General features: G+C 34.8%; 1 pseudogene; it reads right to left on the reverse strand.

Annotated features, from left to right (window-relative positions):
- Positions 1–3,867: 3,867 nt before the first annotated feature.
- LOC123955990 lies at positions 3,868–4,523 on the reverse strand (annotated as a pseudogene).
- Positions 4,524–14,564: the final 10,041 nt, after the last annotated feature.

Raw genomic sequence — 14,564 nt, forward strand, 5'->3', positions numbered from 1 at the left:
TATTTAATAACTCCAGGAAGAAAGAAAAGATGTGACTAAAATGTTTAGTTCAAAGGGGAATGGCCATTTTTATAAATATATACTTTCTTTTTGAAATATAGACTATCTTATAGTAGCATCTTATTAACTCTTAATGTCCTTCCATGAAATACTGGACATAATTAGGAATCAGAGAGGGTTAATGTTAGTGGAATGAAAACATTTATCTCTATAAAAAATATCCAAACAAGTCATGAAACAGCAGTTTCTTTGTTTAGCAACCCTCAGTCCAGGCGAGCAGAGATCTTAGAGGCTAGACTCATATTATGCCAGGACAAGTGAGCCAGGATGTCAAGCCATTAGGCTTGGTGCCCACTGTCATGAAAGAACTGTAGCCATGAATCCACCGGGCTCCCCTCTCTGCTATGGAAGAAGAAATCGATCCCATTTCTTTCAAAAGTCATGCCCTCCATTTGCTCACTGGATTCTATTCTTTACCTTCTTCCTGGAAAATTTATCTTAACAACCATATTGTCTTTCTTATGCATTCTGTCAGTCTCTCTACACTGTCTGTCCCATTGACCTTCGGATATGCTCACGTCTCTTCAGTTTTATGAGAAGAATAAAACTACACCCTCAAACACATGATGGCAAGTTCTGCCTAGAGTCATCTCATTTCTCATTTCTCCTTTTAGCTTAATAACCATACTTTTTGAAAGTTGTGTAGAAGTTCACTCTCCATTTCCTTTGCTGGCAGGATGCACAGACTTCTTTAAGTAGCTCAAGTGTACCATGCTTCCTCACATCACAGGATTTTTATCCTAATTTTTCCCTCTGTAATGCTTCCCCTTGCACATTGCCCACTGACACTTCACCCAGTTAAATGCCTTCGTTCTTAAGATACCAGCTCAAGCATCATTCCCTCAGAAGCTTTTAAAAAATTTTATAATATATCCTCATCTATTTTTGCTATTTTTTTACTGTTTTTCTCGGTCTGCAATCACCATTTCATTAATGTGTTATTTGATCACTCACTGTCGTCTAATAGCAGCAAGCTCCCTCAGAACAAAAGGCTGTTTGTGTTTCTCCATATCTGGAATCTCCAGTGTTAAACATAAATGGCACATAGTAGGCTCTCTGATATTACTGAATAAATAGTTTCATGTCAGAGTCAGTGAATCAGAAATAATTAATTTGGTTCATTTATTCAGAACTGGCATTCTTCCAGGGATGTATCAACAAAATATGAAGACTGCACGCTAGGAAGTTTTAAAGCAGTCTTGAAAATGCGAGCGATATTATTAATCTCAAACCAAACATCTTCACTGCACTTTTGGGAATGATAAAACACACCAAAAAGGAAAAACCTCTTAAAATTTCAGTGGAATAGCATGCATTTTTAATGCATAGGTTTTTGTTCATCCTTGAAAGTAGAAACACACGATGTATTAGATTTCTGGAAACTTAATTTGCACACTACTATAATATGCAGGATTTTATGTAAAGTAACCTGAAAGAGGTAATGGAATATAAATCCTAAATAGTATACTATGAGTCACTGAAATTACATGTAACTTTTCAATGGAAAGATTCTTTTTACAAGATCTATGGCAGTATCATAATTGATATTGAAATTTTTATATTTTTCCTAATTAATATTGCACAGAAATCTGTAATCTGAAACATTCTAAAAATGACTCAAAGTTGTAGTCCTGCATATAGAGTTTTATATAAGAAGCATTTATTTACAATGAATATATTTTTATTCTGATAAATACCCGATATTCCAATTTAAAGGGAAAAAGTTAGTCACTATTGTTTATTCTAAATTAAGTGGTAAATTTTACATATATATTTCCAGGTGGTACATTTTTATGTGCCTCTGTATTTAAAAAAAATGGTGATATATCTAAAAGATAGTTTTAGATTCACAAAAACCTTGAGACTAGACCCTGAAATGCATAAATATAACATACTCAGTGCTTTGATGGCCGGTGCTTAACAGACTCTGAAATGTCACTGAATTAATAAGCTTTATATTTCCATTCTGTATTTGAGCAATTTCTCCCAACTTCATTTGCTATCCTGCTTCCTTTTGTTGATAATCATGATATCTTTCAGTAAAACATACCTTCTATGGGGACTAATCAAAACCCTGATGAAGTCAGGGTGCCAGAGACTGATAAGGGTGTGATGTTTCATTCTCATTGCTAACCCTGCAGAAATAGGCACAATAGAAGAGGCAAATGAGGGTGATGGTACTGAACCTTAAATGAGCTATATCAAGTGATTGTTTTCCAACAGACTCTTCAGAGCACATCTTGTTATAATATTCCTGATGAGATATTCCAGCTTATTAGACAGCCAACTGTTATAGCGGTAATGTGGCCTCATTTAACAATATTAAACCCAAATGGCTATCAATGTTCAGAGCTCCTCTTTGTCACAGTAATAACCTTTATTTCACATTTTAATATTTTTTCAATGGCAATGGCCTAAAGAATTAATTTGGAGTTTCTCTGATAACATAGAAAGTTAAATATCTTACTTGTACCCACTGAGATACAGAGGAGAAATACAGTATTGTTAGAATAGAGAACGAGTCAAATCTCATATTTGATTCAGAGCTGAAGTATTCACTATCCAATGATTATTTCTAATTGTGGGATATTGTGATTAAATCCATTCTGACATTAATTATGTTTAAAAAACACCATTTCTTAGAAATATAAAAAATTTTATTTCAACTCGATCTGTTTAACAAATACTTGAACATATGGACTTATCATCTAAAATAAGTAGGTAAATTAAAAAAAATAAAAATAAAAAATAATCCAAAAGTGTGGCAATCAAATGTCCAAATATATAGCACTCTGCCTTTTTCCGTGAAGGAAAAACCATAGGCTCTAAATATATATGTATTAAATAGATTATAACGCAAACATTTTTTTAAAGCATCGCATCTTTGTTCAATGTCAAATTGTTGCCACCAATATTAGATCGTTAAATATTCATTAAGCAAATATTACTGTTTGGCATTATTTGATAAATGTATGAAAACATAATTCTAAGTTCTCCTCACTGATGACATAACAATAGTCACAGAAGGTTGAAACATATTCTACCCTAAAGCTGACATTGATGATGTACAGTGGACAACCACACAATACTGAAAACATTCATGCTGAGCTACAAAATGCTTTTCCTCTTGGATTAAGTTTGCAGGTTTTGTCTTCAACACAGACAACACAACAGATTGCCTATATAACATGATAATGATGGTTAAATGCCAGGACCCTCCATTCTGGATAATATTTGTATGTTTTCACATGTAAGACTCAATTTTCTTAAGGAGGTTATTAAGATCCACATTATATAGTTTTCCTAAATTCACAAAAGCAGATTGCTTGGTTCTAACCCCCATCAATTGATTTCAATAACTTTCCCCTGTTATGTGACAGTAACTCTTATTTCCCTCTAGTCCCTTTATGTACAATTGTCTCCAATTGTTTTATTAATCAATAATTTTTAATTTGCTTTAAAAGTCACAAAGATGATGACATCTAGACAGAGTATATTGACTTATTCAACTGAGTACAGTAGACATCCCATTCCTTGGCAGCTTTTTTTTTTTCTTTCAGGAAAAAAACACGGGGAGAGCCCAACTAGGCCTATTGTGTGTATGTAAAAGTAGGTGTATGAAGAAGTAATGTGTTTATTTTTATAATACAGTGATTATTGGCATTGAAAGATATTCCTAGGTAGTGAGTGCAATCTCATGAGCCATTTTTATAATTATTATTTTTATTCTTTAATGTTGCAAATACTGTTTATTTCACTGAAACCTGGAAGCAGGGAAGGGGTATGTGAGTGTCTGGTAGACCATACCTAAGAGGGCATGTTGACAACAGTGACATAGAAAGCCCAGGTGCTGAGGACCAGCAGTCTTGTCACTACCACAGTGCTGTCCAGCTGCCCAAGGAACAGACGTGGATGAAGGTCTCTGTGACAAAGGTGTTGTAGATGCTAAAGAACATCAGTAGGAGTACTGCTGGCAGAAAACTGGGTCATAGCATGTTGTCATCCAGACCTGCACACATATAACAATGTAATGGACCAGACTGATGTTGGAATCATTGCTCATCAGGATATACATCAGTCAAACTCAAAAGTCCAGAGCTCCAACCCAAAGGGGATTTCAGCAGGACACAGTGAGCTCAGGGTTGGTCCAGCCCAGAGCAGCAACCATGATCTTGTGCTCCTCCATGCCTGCATTCAAGGACATGACAAGTTTTAAGTCTCTCAGGCCTGTTACATCTGCTCTCACCTCATGAACTCCCCAATGAAGTCATAGATGCCACCTCCCAGGTGGGGGAAAAAATGTCCAAGGACAGCATCTTGCATGGCTGCACAAAGAAGTGGGTGACCCTAGCCTGCATGCATTTCCAGAAGGTGGTGTATTCAGACAGGCTGCTGTACTTGTAGGTGATGAAGTAGGGGAAGTAGACCAGGGTGAAGCAGTTCCTGACGTGGAACAGGGTCATGTTAGGTTCATTTGGCCTGGTGCCCAAAACTGGGCCTAGATCCCACCTTTCTCCCCTGTGACCACATGGCTTTCGTCACAGGAGTCATTTAATGTATGTTGTTCCCGAAGCAAGGCATTCCTATTCCTACCAACATGAGAGCCAAGACACATTTTCTAGGAATATTGAATCAAATCATTGCGAATTTTGAAAAAAAATCTGTTATAATCACATGCTGCTTTAAGATAAGTTGAACAATAACAATGCATACAAAAGCAAATGTGGACAAATTTAACAAGACATTTAAAAATTATATAGCATTTTAATTTGAAAGAATTTATGAGAGTATATAGTACAACAATTTTTAAATCTGGGAATCAGAATACTTAAGAATCATTAAAATTTGTAGAAGCCCTGATCTGCCTCAGTATATTAAATCATGGGAGCAGGCCAGGAATTATACTTTTTAAAAAACATTTTATTTATTTATTTATTAGAGAGCGCACAAGATGGGAGAGGCAAGGGAGAGGAAGAGACAGATGCCCTGCTGATCAGGGTGCCTGACACTGGGCTTGATCCCAGGACCCCAGGACTGTGACCTGAGCTGAAGACAGATGCTTAACCAATTGAACCACCCAGGTGCCCCCAGAAGTTACATTTTTAAAAATGGCCCTGATTATTCTGATATAGTTGGTCCCCTTGAATAGCATTTGGAAACCACTAAAGTTTCAATTTCTAAACTTAGGAAAGTAATTTTATATTCTTATGAATAAAGTGTCAAATATTTTTCACTATATTAAAAATTTTTTTAAAATTTGCCTGGATTTTAACATGGATTATATAGAATCCCTTTAATTTGTTCTCTTTTTTTCTAGTTATTACCCATTAATTTTTTTAACATTTTTAAAATTTAAATTCAGGTTAGTTAACGTATATTGTTAGTTTCAGGGTTAGAATTTAGTGATTCATCAATTACATATAACAGCCACTGTTCATTGCATTAGTGCTCTCCTTAATGCCCATCACCCAATTATCCTATCCCCCCACCCAACTCCCCTTCAGAAACCCATCTATTATCTTTTATTGAATTTGTCCTCTCTATTGCAGTATCTTTCACAGTCTTCCTAAGTAAATCTGGAAAAGTAAAATCCATGAATTCAATTGTTGGAAAAAAATGTACTACTATAATGACAAATTTCTGGAAAGATGCAGAAGCAAATAGTTTTGTGTGCATGAAAGATATATTTAACTTAGACTTTTCATCTGTGTTCATGTTAGATATCTAAAATAACAGATTTTTAAAAAATAAAAAAGCTAATATATTCATGTATCTAAAAGTCTATCATATATACGAGTTTCATTAACACAAGTAAAACAATGGGTAAAGTATAAAACATCATGGATTAATGTGATTACTGTTATCAAGGAAAATGATAGAGTAATGTAGGCTTTGTTTTTTAAAAACATTCTAGAAATGGTAATTAGAAGATTTAGCAATGAGTTGTTTTTGCCAAATGCACATATTTTGTGTTACTTGTAGTTTGGAAGTGAACAGAGTTATGAATGATAAGAAATCTTATCCAAATGGCAGATTATCCCATGCGCAATAAGTTATTAAGCATCTTTTTGGCATTTTATTTTAATGTTCTCCTGGTGGACTCTGATAAATAATTTCTTTAAACCATTAAAAATTCAGTTTTCTTCTATTTTTCATTATATATTTCCTATTTTATCAGATATTAATATTGTGACCTATACAATCATTTTAAAAAGCAGATCTTTGAATTTTTAACTTCCTATTGTCTAGTATTCTATTTAATTAAAGAAATAGATGTTAAGCATATAGTTACATGCTTTTTACTGTGATAGTGGAGAAACTATGGAATATAAGGCAATTCTTTTAGAGACTCACAAGTGTTCGTACATATATTAAATAGAACCCAAAGTTAAATTTTTTTTTTTTAGGAAAAGTTACTGGTTCTCTCCAGCCAGCACTTATTTTAATTCAAAGAATTATAAAGAATTATACTAACCTCTCATCTAAGCTAAAACAGTGCTATTAATCCCTACAATGGTGACAGTGCCTTAATGTGATTAACTGTGTAATTGTTAGTTTAGGAACTAGCCACTTTAACCTTGGCAATGTTTTTTTCTCTAGTACTCTTTCGAGTTTCCACCAGTATGGGCATCACAGAAAACATTGCCTGTTTCAATAAAGTAACTGTGAAATAAATATTTGAACCAGAAAGCTTTCTATTGACCCAGACATAGAAAATTAATCCTCCACAGAATAATGTACTTAGAACTGAGCAGAATGTAATGGTGTCCAAAAAAAAAAAAAAGTAAAAAACATCAATACAAAACAAACTTTATTTTCCTTCAGCTTATGGATTCATACATATGAAAAACAGAGACTATTTTTTTCATGGACTATGTTCAAGTTTATGGTATATACCATATAAAATATTAAAAACAGTACTGTTTTACAGTGCCTCTGGATAATTATGTGCCTCCTATAAAGACTATTTTAGGGGTGCCTGGGTGGCTCAGTCGTTAAGCGTCTGCTTTCAGCTCAGGTCATGGTCCCAGGGTCCTGGGATCGAGCCCCACATCCGGCTGCTGGCTCTGCGGGAAGCCTGTTCTCCCTCTCTCACTCCCCCTGCTTGTGTTCCTTCTCTCGCTGTGCCTGTCTCTCTGACAAATAAATAAAATCTTTAAAAAAAAAAAAGACTATTTTATTACAGAATTTAAAATGAACACATTTGTTTGATAATTTACTAATACTTACACAAGATAAAAAATGAAAAGAAATCTTTGGTTAGTTCCCCGCTTTAAAAATAAAAGATATTATGTTTCCTCTATTATGTCATTCTTTCGGCACTGAATTGGTTATAGAAAATACTCATTCCTATATTCATCAAGTAAAAAAGATATGCATTATTAACCCAATAACTCAGAATTGAGACCTGAGTAGCAGTTTTTAACTCTGAAGGAATTTGAAAGCACATATGATTCCCTTTATTGCCATATCAAGCAGTTCATAACACCTCACTGATAGATTTAATTGTTCATGCTCATTAATTTTTTTGATTCACTGTCCTTTCATTTTTATACCTGAAGGACTTCATGTTCTAAAACAAAGTTGGAAAGTGAAAACATACAACAAAAGTTGTCATTCTCTACTACAAGAATTAAATGAAGCTTCTTCTCTCTGAAACAAATGTAACAACATGTATTTCTTCATGGAGCTGCCAAACTGAATGGTGATATGGCCAATTCATTCTTTTCAGCTGTCTTCATGATGGATCCATAGGCTTTGTCGTTTCTAAGCTGGAATTTTTTTTACCTACTGAAGTTGGACAATTCCGGTAACTCCCATAAAATCTCCCTGTTTACTGACCTAGTTAAATGACATGCTTACCTTTGTAGAAACAAATGATAATCCCTCTTCCACACACTGAAACACACACCTTAACAAATCTGTCAATCACTAGAGCTGAAGGATTCTATATTGTCTTTTATGCTTAACTAGAAAAAAGCCATAACACAAATAAAGGAACATTCTTTTTCAGACATTGGACATCTTGTCAATTCAAATACTGTCAAGAATTAAGAAGATAAACCACCTGATTTAAAAGTACAAAACAAAAGGTAAAAATTTAAGAGCCCAAAGAGATGTAACTGGAAAATTTATGTGGACAGTCTGAGTGGTAGGCCTTGTAAGCAGATATTTTGTTCCATATTTGTTAAGGGGAAGTTTATTATCAACACCTAAATTCTACAACTTCATTGTCTTTTTAAAAGCTAACAGCAGTGTTTTCATTGTGATGCTGAACGCCTGGAAAGGCCAGGCCTCATCAGTTCTGAGAAGTGCTCTGTGACTTATACCCTGTATTTATACCTTGTATAAATGGGCTGAACACAAAACATCACGGCATTTAAAGTGTTCCCTTACACTTCTTCCAAATGATCTGCTTCTTTCCATTTATTCATGAATGAAAAATTGGATTCTTTGTTTTTCTGCAATCACTTTATTGTCACAAAATAGTTCAGATTTTTCCCACATTTTCTCTTTGTCTCTGACGCCTTAGCTTCTTCCATGGATTTAAAACATTCAAAACTATCATTATGTAGTTCTAGGAACTAATGTTCTTGTTTTGATAAAAAACAAGTACTATGGACAATGCTATAGCTAAGGTTTACAGTGACTTCACTTCCATGTGAGTAAATATTATGATAAATGGTATTAAATGTTTATTAAATAAGTAGATGTTCTTTTTTTATCTGAACTAAATTCCAGCATCACTCTATGTTAAGCCAGGATTTCTAATGATGAGTTCCTGCAGTCTAAGTCCACATGGACAGTAGCAGGGACTGGTATTTGGGGTCATTTAACATAACCAAATGTACCTGAACTAGAAATGGCAGAGGAGACTGGCTTGGGGGTATTTCAGTTGCTGCCAGACATTCAGAAGTATACGACCGAGATGATGAGTCTTCTGAGGATATTTTACCTGTCTTATGGATGTTTTATTACATTTCATTTGTAGTTTTTTGCTGTTTTAGCCATCATGAGAGATCACCAGTTCCTTGATGATAGTTTTGTATTCTAATTGTTTTTTCTCTGCTGTCAGTATTTTAGTAAGTGCATATTGGTTCCACAGTAAGAGAATTATAGATATGCACCCAACATGAAATTCCAGAAACTTTGCCAAGAAGCATGTTCGACTTTGAATAGTTGAAACTTATCGTTGATCATATATATCCATGGAGATATAAATATATATTTCCATTTCCTTTCAACTGTTTACAAAGGAAAACATACCATACAGACTAACAGTCTTAAGAGTTTAGAATATTAAAATTTACATTTAGAATATTAAAATTCAGGGGTGCCTGGTTGGCTCAGTCTATTGAATGTCCAGCTTCTGATGTCAGCTCAGGTCATGATCTCAGGGTCCTGGGATTGAACTCCAAGTCAGGCTCTGTGCTCAGTGTGGAGTCTGCTTGAGATTCTCTCTGGCCCTCTGCCTCTGCCCTTTCCCACCATTCATGTGTGCATGCATGTGCTCTCTGTTTCTCAAATAATTAAAGTCTTTTAAAAATATTAAAATTCATAGAAATTCATTTGTCTGTAGATATGGATTTCTATGAGTTGAAAATTCAAATTGGATGTATTTGTTTTTAACTAAATTTCTCTTCTGTTAATCAATTTTCTACATAGGACATTTAACATATATTCCATTAAGAACAGTAACACTGAATAATTGAGTTCTTTTTTAAATGGACAGTTGCCTCTAAAAATGTCTATAGTATTGTCGACTTGGAAAAACAATTTAAAGCTGTGCAAATTAGGGACGCCTGGGTGGCTCAGTGGGTTAAAGCCTCTGCCTTCGGCTCAGGTCATGATCCCAGGGTCCTGGGATCGAGCCCCACATGGGGCTTTCTGCTCTGCAGGGAGCCTGCTTCCTCCTCTCTCTCTGCCTGCTTCTCTGCCTACTTGTGATCTCTGTCTGTCAAATAAATAAATAAAATCTTTAAAAAAAATAAAATAAAGCTGTGCAAATTAAAAGATACTAAAACATGGTACGTTTTATTTCTATTATCAATCTTCTATATAGTGGGACACCATATAATTGTCTTTGATGAGTTACTTTGTTTTCTCATAAAATATTTGTCAAAAAATAAATATATGGTAATTTAGATTTTTGAGAGTCCCATGTGTTAGAATTTTTCAATGGAGCTCTTTTCTTTCTGACAAGCCAGCCAAGTTTTTTTTTTTTTTTTTTTTTTTTAAAGATTTTATTTATTTATTTGACAGACAGAGATCACAAGTAGGCAGAGAGGCAGGCAGAGAGAGAGAGGAAGGGAAGCAGGCTCCCCGCCGAGCAGAGAGCCCGATGCGGGGCTCGATCCCAGGACCCTGAGATCATGACCTGAGCCGAAGGCAGCAGCTTAACCCACTGAGCCACCCAGGCGCCCCAAGCCAGCCAAGTTTTAAGATATTTTCAATTTGAAAGGTCAGAAATTGACATGCACCTATATAGAATTTCGTTCAGCCAAATGCCTCTTTTCTCACATGACAGACTTCTCAAATCAAAGTAAAATAAAATAAATAGTTACAGTATTTAAGGGTTAAAGTTACCATTAAATATTTCTATGGAAATATTATAAGCAGATATAAAATTTAGCCATTCTGATTTCTCTTTTAACCTTTATGGGTCTAATTTTAATAGTCATACATATTACAATTTAGAGTCTATCATTGCTTGCCTTAGTCATTTTCATTCTGTATACCACTGAAATAGAAAAGGTGGCATAATAACCTCAAATTGTAATTAATCTGCCATTATGCATTCATAGATTAAAAAGTGTGACTTTAAATAAGTCTAGTAACTATCACCATACATAGTTACAATTTTTTATTGTGGTAAGAAATTTTAAGACCTAATCACTTAGCAACTTTAAAATACACAAAGAGGGGTGCCTGGGTGGCTCAGTGGGTTAAGCCTCTGCCTTCAGCTCAGGTCATGATTTCAGGGTCCTGGCATCAAGCCTCACATGAGGCTCTCTGCTCAGCAGAGAGCCTACTTCCCCCTCTCTCTCTGCCTACTTGTGATCTCTTTCTGTCGAATAAATAAAATAAAATAAAATAAAATAAAATATACACAATAGAGTATTATTAACTATAGTCACTATTATATATATTACAGCCCCATGTCTTCTTTACTCTAAAACTGAATTTGTACCTTTTGACCACCTTCATGTTTGGCCATGCAACCCCTGCTCCTGACAACTACCAATCTGTTCTATTATGAGCTAAGTTTTTGTTTTATTTCTGTTGCTTTGAGATTCCATATATAAGTGAGACCATGCAGTGTTTGTCTATCTCTAATTGCTCTCACTCAGCATAATGCACCCAGGGTTTTGAATTGCACTTCCCTGAGGATTAGTAATACAGAGGATCTTTTCATGTGTCTGTTACCCATCCTCTTTAGATGCCAGGTCCTAATAAAAGCCATTTACTAATCTCATATTTTTGGTGGTGGTGTTACATTGTGTAAGTTCTTTATATGTTTTGGATATTAACCCCTTACTGCATATATCATTTATAAATACCTTCTCCCATTCACTGGGTTACCTTTTTCCTTTGTTGATGGTTTTCTTTGCTGTGCTAAAGCTTTTTTTTTTTTTTAATATTTTATTTATTTGACAGAGAGAAATCACAACTAGCCAGAGAGGCAGGCAGAGAGAGAGGAGGAAGCAGGCTCCATGCGGAGCAGAGAGCCCGATGCGGGGCTCGATTCGAGGACGCTGGGATCATGACCTGAGCCAAAGGCAGAGGCTTTAACCCACTGAGCCATCCAGGTGCCCCTGTGCTAAAGCTTTTTATTTCAATGTAGTTCCAAGAGTTTATTTTACTTTTGTTTCCCTTTCGTTATTAGACATATTCATACATACGCTGCTAAGGACAATGTCCAAGAGATTACTGCCTTATTTTCTTCAGGTTTAAGGTCTTATATTTGGATCTTTAATCCATTTTGAGTTCGTTTTTTAATATGGTGGAAGGAAGTAATCTATTTTCATTCTTTTGCATATGGTTTTCCCAGCATCATTTATTTATTTATTTTTAAAGATTTTATTTTATTTATTTGACAGAGAGAGAGATCACAAGTAGGCAGAGAGGCAGGCAGAGAGAGAGGAGGAAGCAGGCTCCCTGCGGAGCAGAGAGCCCGACGCGGGGCTCTATCTCAGGACCCTGAGTTCAGGACCCGAGCGGAAGTCAGCGGCTTAATCCGCTGAGCCACCCAGGCGCCCCCCCCCCCCCAGCATCATTTATTGAGGAGACTGTCATTTCCCCCTTGTATATTCTTGCTTCGTTTGTCACAGATTAATTGACCAGATAAACACGGGTTTAATACTAGGCTCACTATCCTGTTCTTTTGATCTATGTGTCCATTTTTGTGCCAGGACCCTACTGTTTTGATTTTTATAGTTTTATAGTACATCTTGAAATCTGAGATGATGATTATTCTTTCTCAAGACTGCTTTGGCTCTTCAGGGTCTTTCTTGGGTCCATACAAATTTTAGGATTATTTGTTACACTTCTGTGAAGACAGAAGTTGGTATTTTGATAGGGAAGGTACAGAATCTATAGATTGTTTTGAATAGTATAGACATTTTAACAACATTAATTCTTCCAATTCATGCAATGTCTTTCATCAGTGTTTTATAGGTTCCAAACTACAGGTCTTTCACCCACTTGGTTAAGTTTATTCTTAAATATTTTCTTCTTTTTAATCCAGTTGTAAGTGAGTTTGTTTACTTAATTTTTCTGCTCTTTTAGGAATGCAACAGATTTCTGTATGTTAATTTTGTATCCTACAACATTATAGAATTATCAGTTCTAAGAGTTTTTTGGTGGAGTCTTTAGAGTTTTCTATACATAGTATTATGTCATCTGCAAATAGTGACAGGTTTGGTTCTTGCTTACTAATTTGGATGCCTTTTCTTTTTTCCCTTTTGTCTGATGCTACAGTGAAGATTTCCAGTGCTATGTTCAATAATAACTGAGAGTGAACATTCTTATTTTGTTCCTGATCTTAAAAAGGTTTCTGTCTTTTACCATTGAGTATGATGTTAGCTGTAGGTTTTTCATATATGGCCTTTTTTATGTTGCAGTATGTTTTCTCTAAACCTGTTATGTTGAGGGTTTTGATCATGAATGGATGTTGTGCTTTGTCAAGTGCTTCCTCTGCGTCTACTGAGATGATCATATTTTTTATTCTTTCTCTGGTTAATGTATATCATTATTTTGTGGCTATTGAACTATAATTGCATACCTAAAGTAAATCCTACTTGATCTTGGTGGATTATTTTTTAAAGTATTGTTGAATTCAATTTGCTAATTTTGTTGTGGATTTTTTATATCTATATTTATCAGATATATGTGCCTGTAGAGGTTTTGTTTTGTGTTGGGGATGTTGTTGTTGTTGTTTTAGTGTCTTTGTTTTTAGTATTAGGATAATGTTGTCCTTGTAGAATTAATTTGGAAGTTTTCCTTTTTCTTCTATATTTTGGAATAGTTTGAAAAGAATACACATATACACTCTTCTTTAAATGGTAAAATTCATCTGTGAAACCATCTGCTCTGGGACTTTGTTGGGAGTTTTTGTTTGTTTTTTATTGATTCAATTTCATTACTAGTAATTGGTCTGTTCAGATTTTCTACTGTTCCTTCCTGATCTGTTATATAATGCATTATAATATTCCCTTATAGTCCTTTCTCTTTCTGTGGTATTGATTGTTATTTATCCTTCTTCATTTATGATTTTATTCATTTGAGTCCTCTTTTTCTCTTGGTGTTTGGCTAAAAGTTTACCCACATCATTAATCTTTTTAAAGAACCAACTCTCTGTTTCATTAATCTTTTCTGTTGTTTTTAAAATCTTCATTTCCATTATTTCTGCTCTAATCCTTTATTATTTCCTTCTACTAGCTTTGGGCTTTATTTGTCCTTTTTTTCTCTAGCTCCTTTAGGTGTAAGTTTAGGTTTGTGATTTTTTCCCTGTTTCTTGAGGTAGGGCTCTCACTGTCAGCTTCCTTCTTAGAACTGCTTTTGCTGCATCCCAAACATCTCCAGACTGTTGTTTTCGTTTTCATTTGTCTCCTCGTATTATTTGATTTCATTTTTTATTTCTTATTGACTAATTCATTGTTTAGAAGCATGTTAGCCTCAATGTATTTGTGTTCTTTCCATATTTTTTTCTTCTGATTGATTTCTAGTTTCATGGCATTGTGGTCAGAAAAGATGCTTCGTAACTATTGCAGTCTTATTAATTTATTAAGACTTGTTTTGTGGCCTAATGTGATCTGTCCTGGAGAATGTTCCATGTGCACTTGAAAAGAATGTGTATTCTGCTTTTTTTGAAATGAACGTTCTGTATATATCTGTTAGGTTCAACTGGTCTAATGCATCATTTAAAGCTACTATTTCCTGGTTGATTTTCTATCTGGATGACTCACCCATTGATATAAGTGAGGTGTCTCCTATTATTATTG

This window comes from Meles meles, chromosome 14 (assembly GCF_922984935.1).
Source record: "Meles meles chromosome 14, mMelMel3.1 paternal haplotype, whole genome shotgun sequence".
Classification (NCBI taxonomy): domain Eukaryota; kingdom Metazoa; phylum Chordata; class Mammalia; order Carnivora; family Mustelidae; genus Meles; species Meles meles.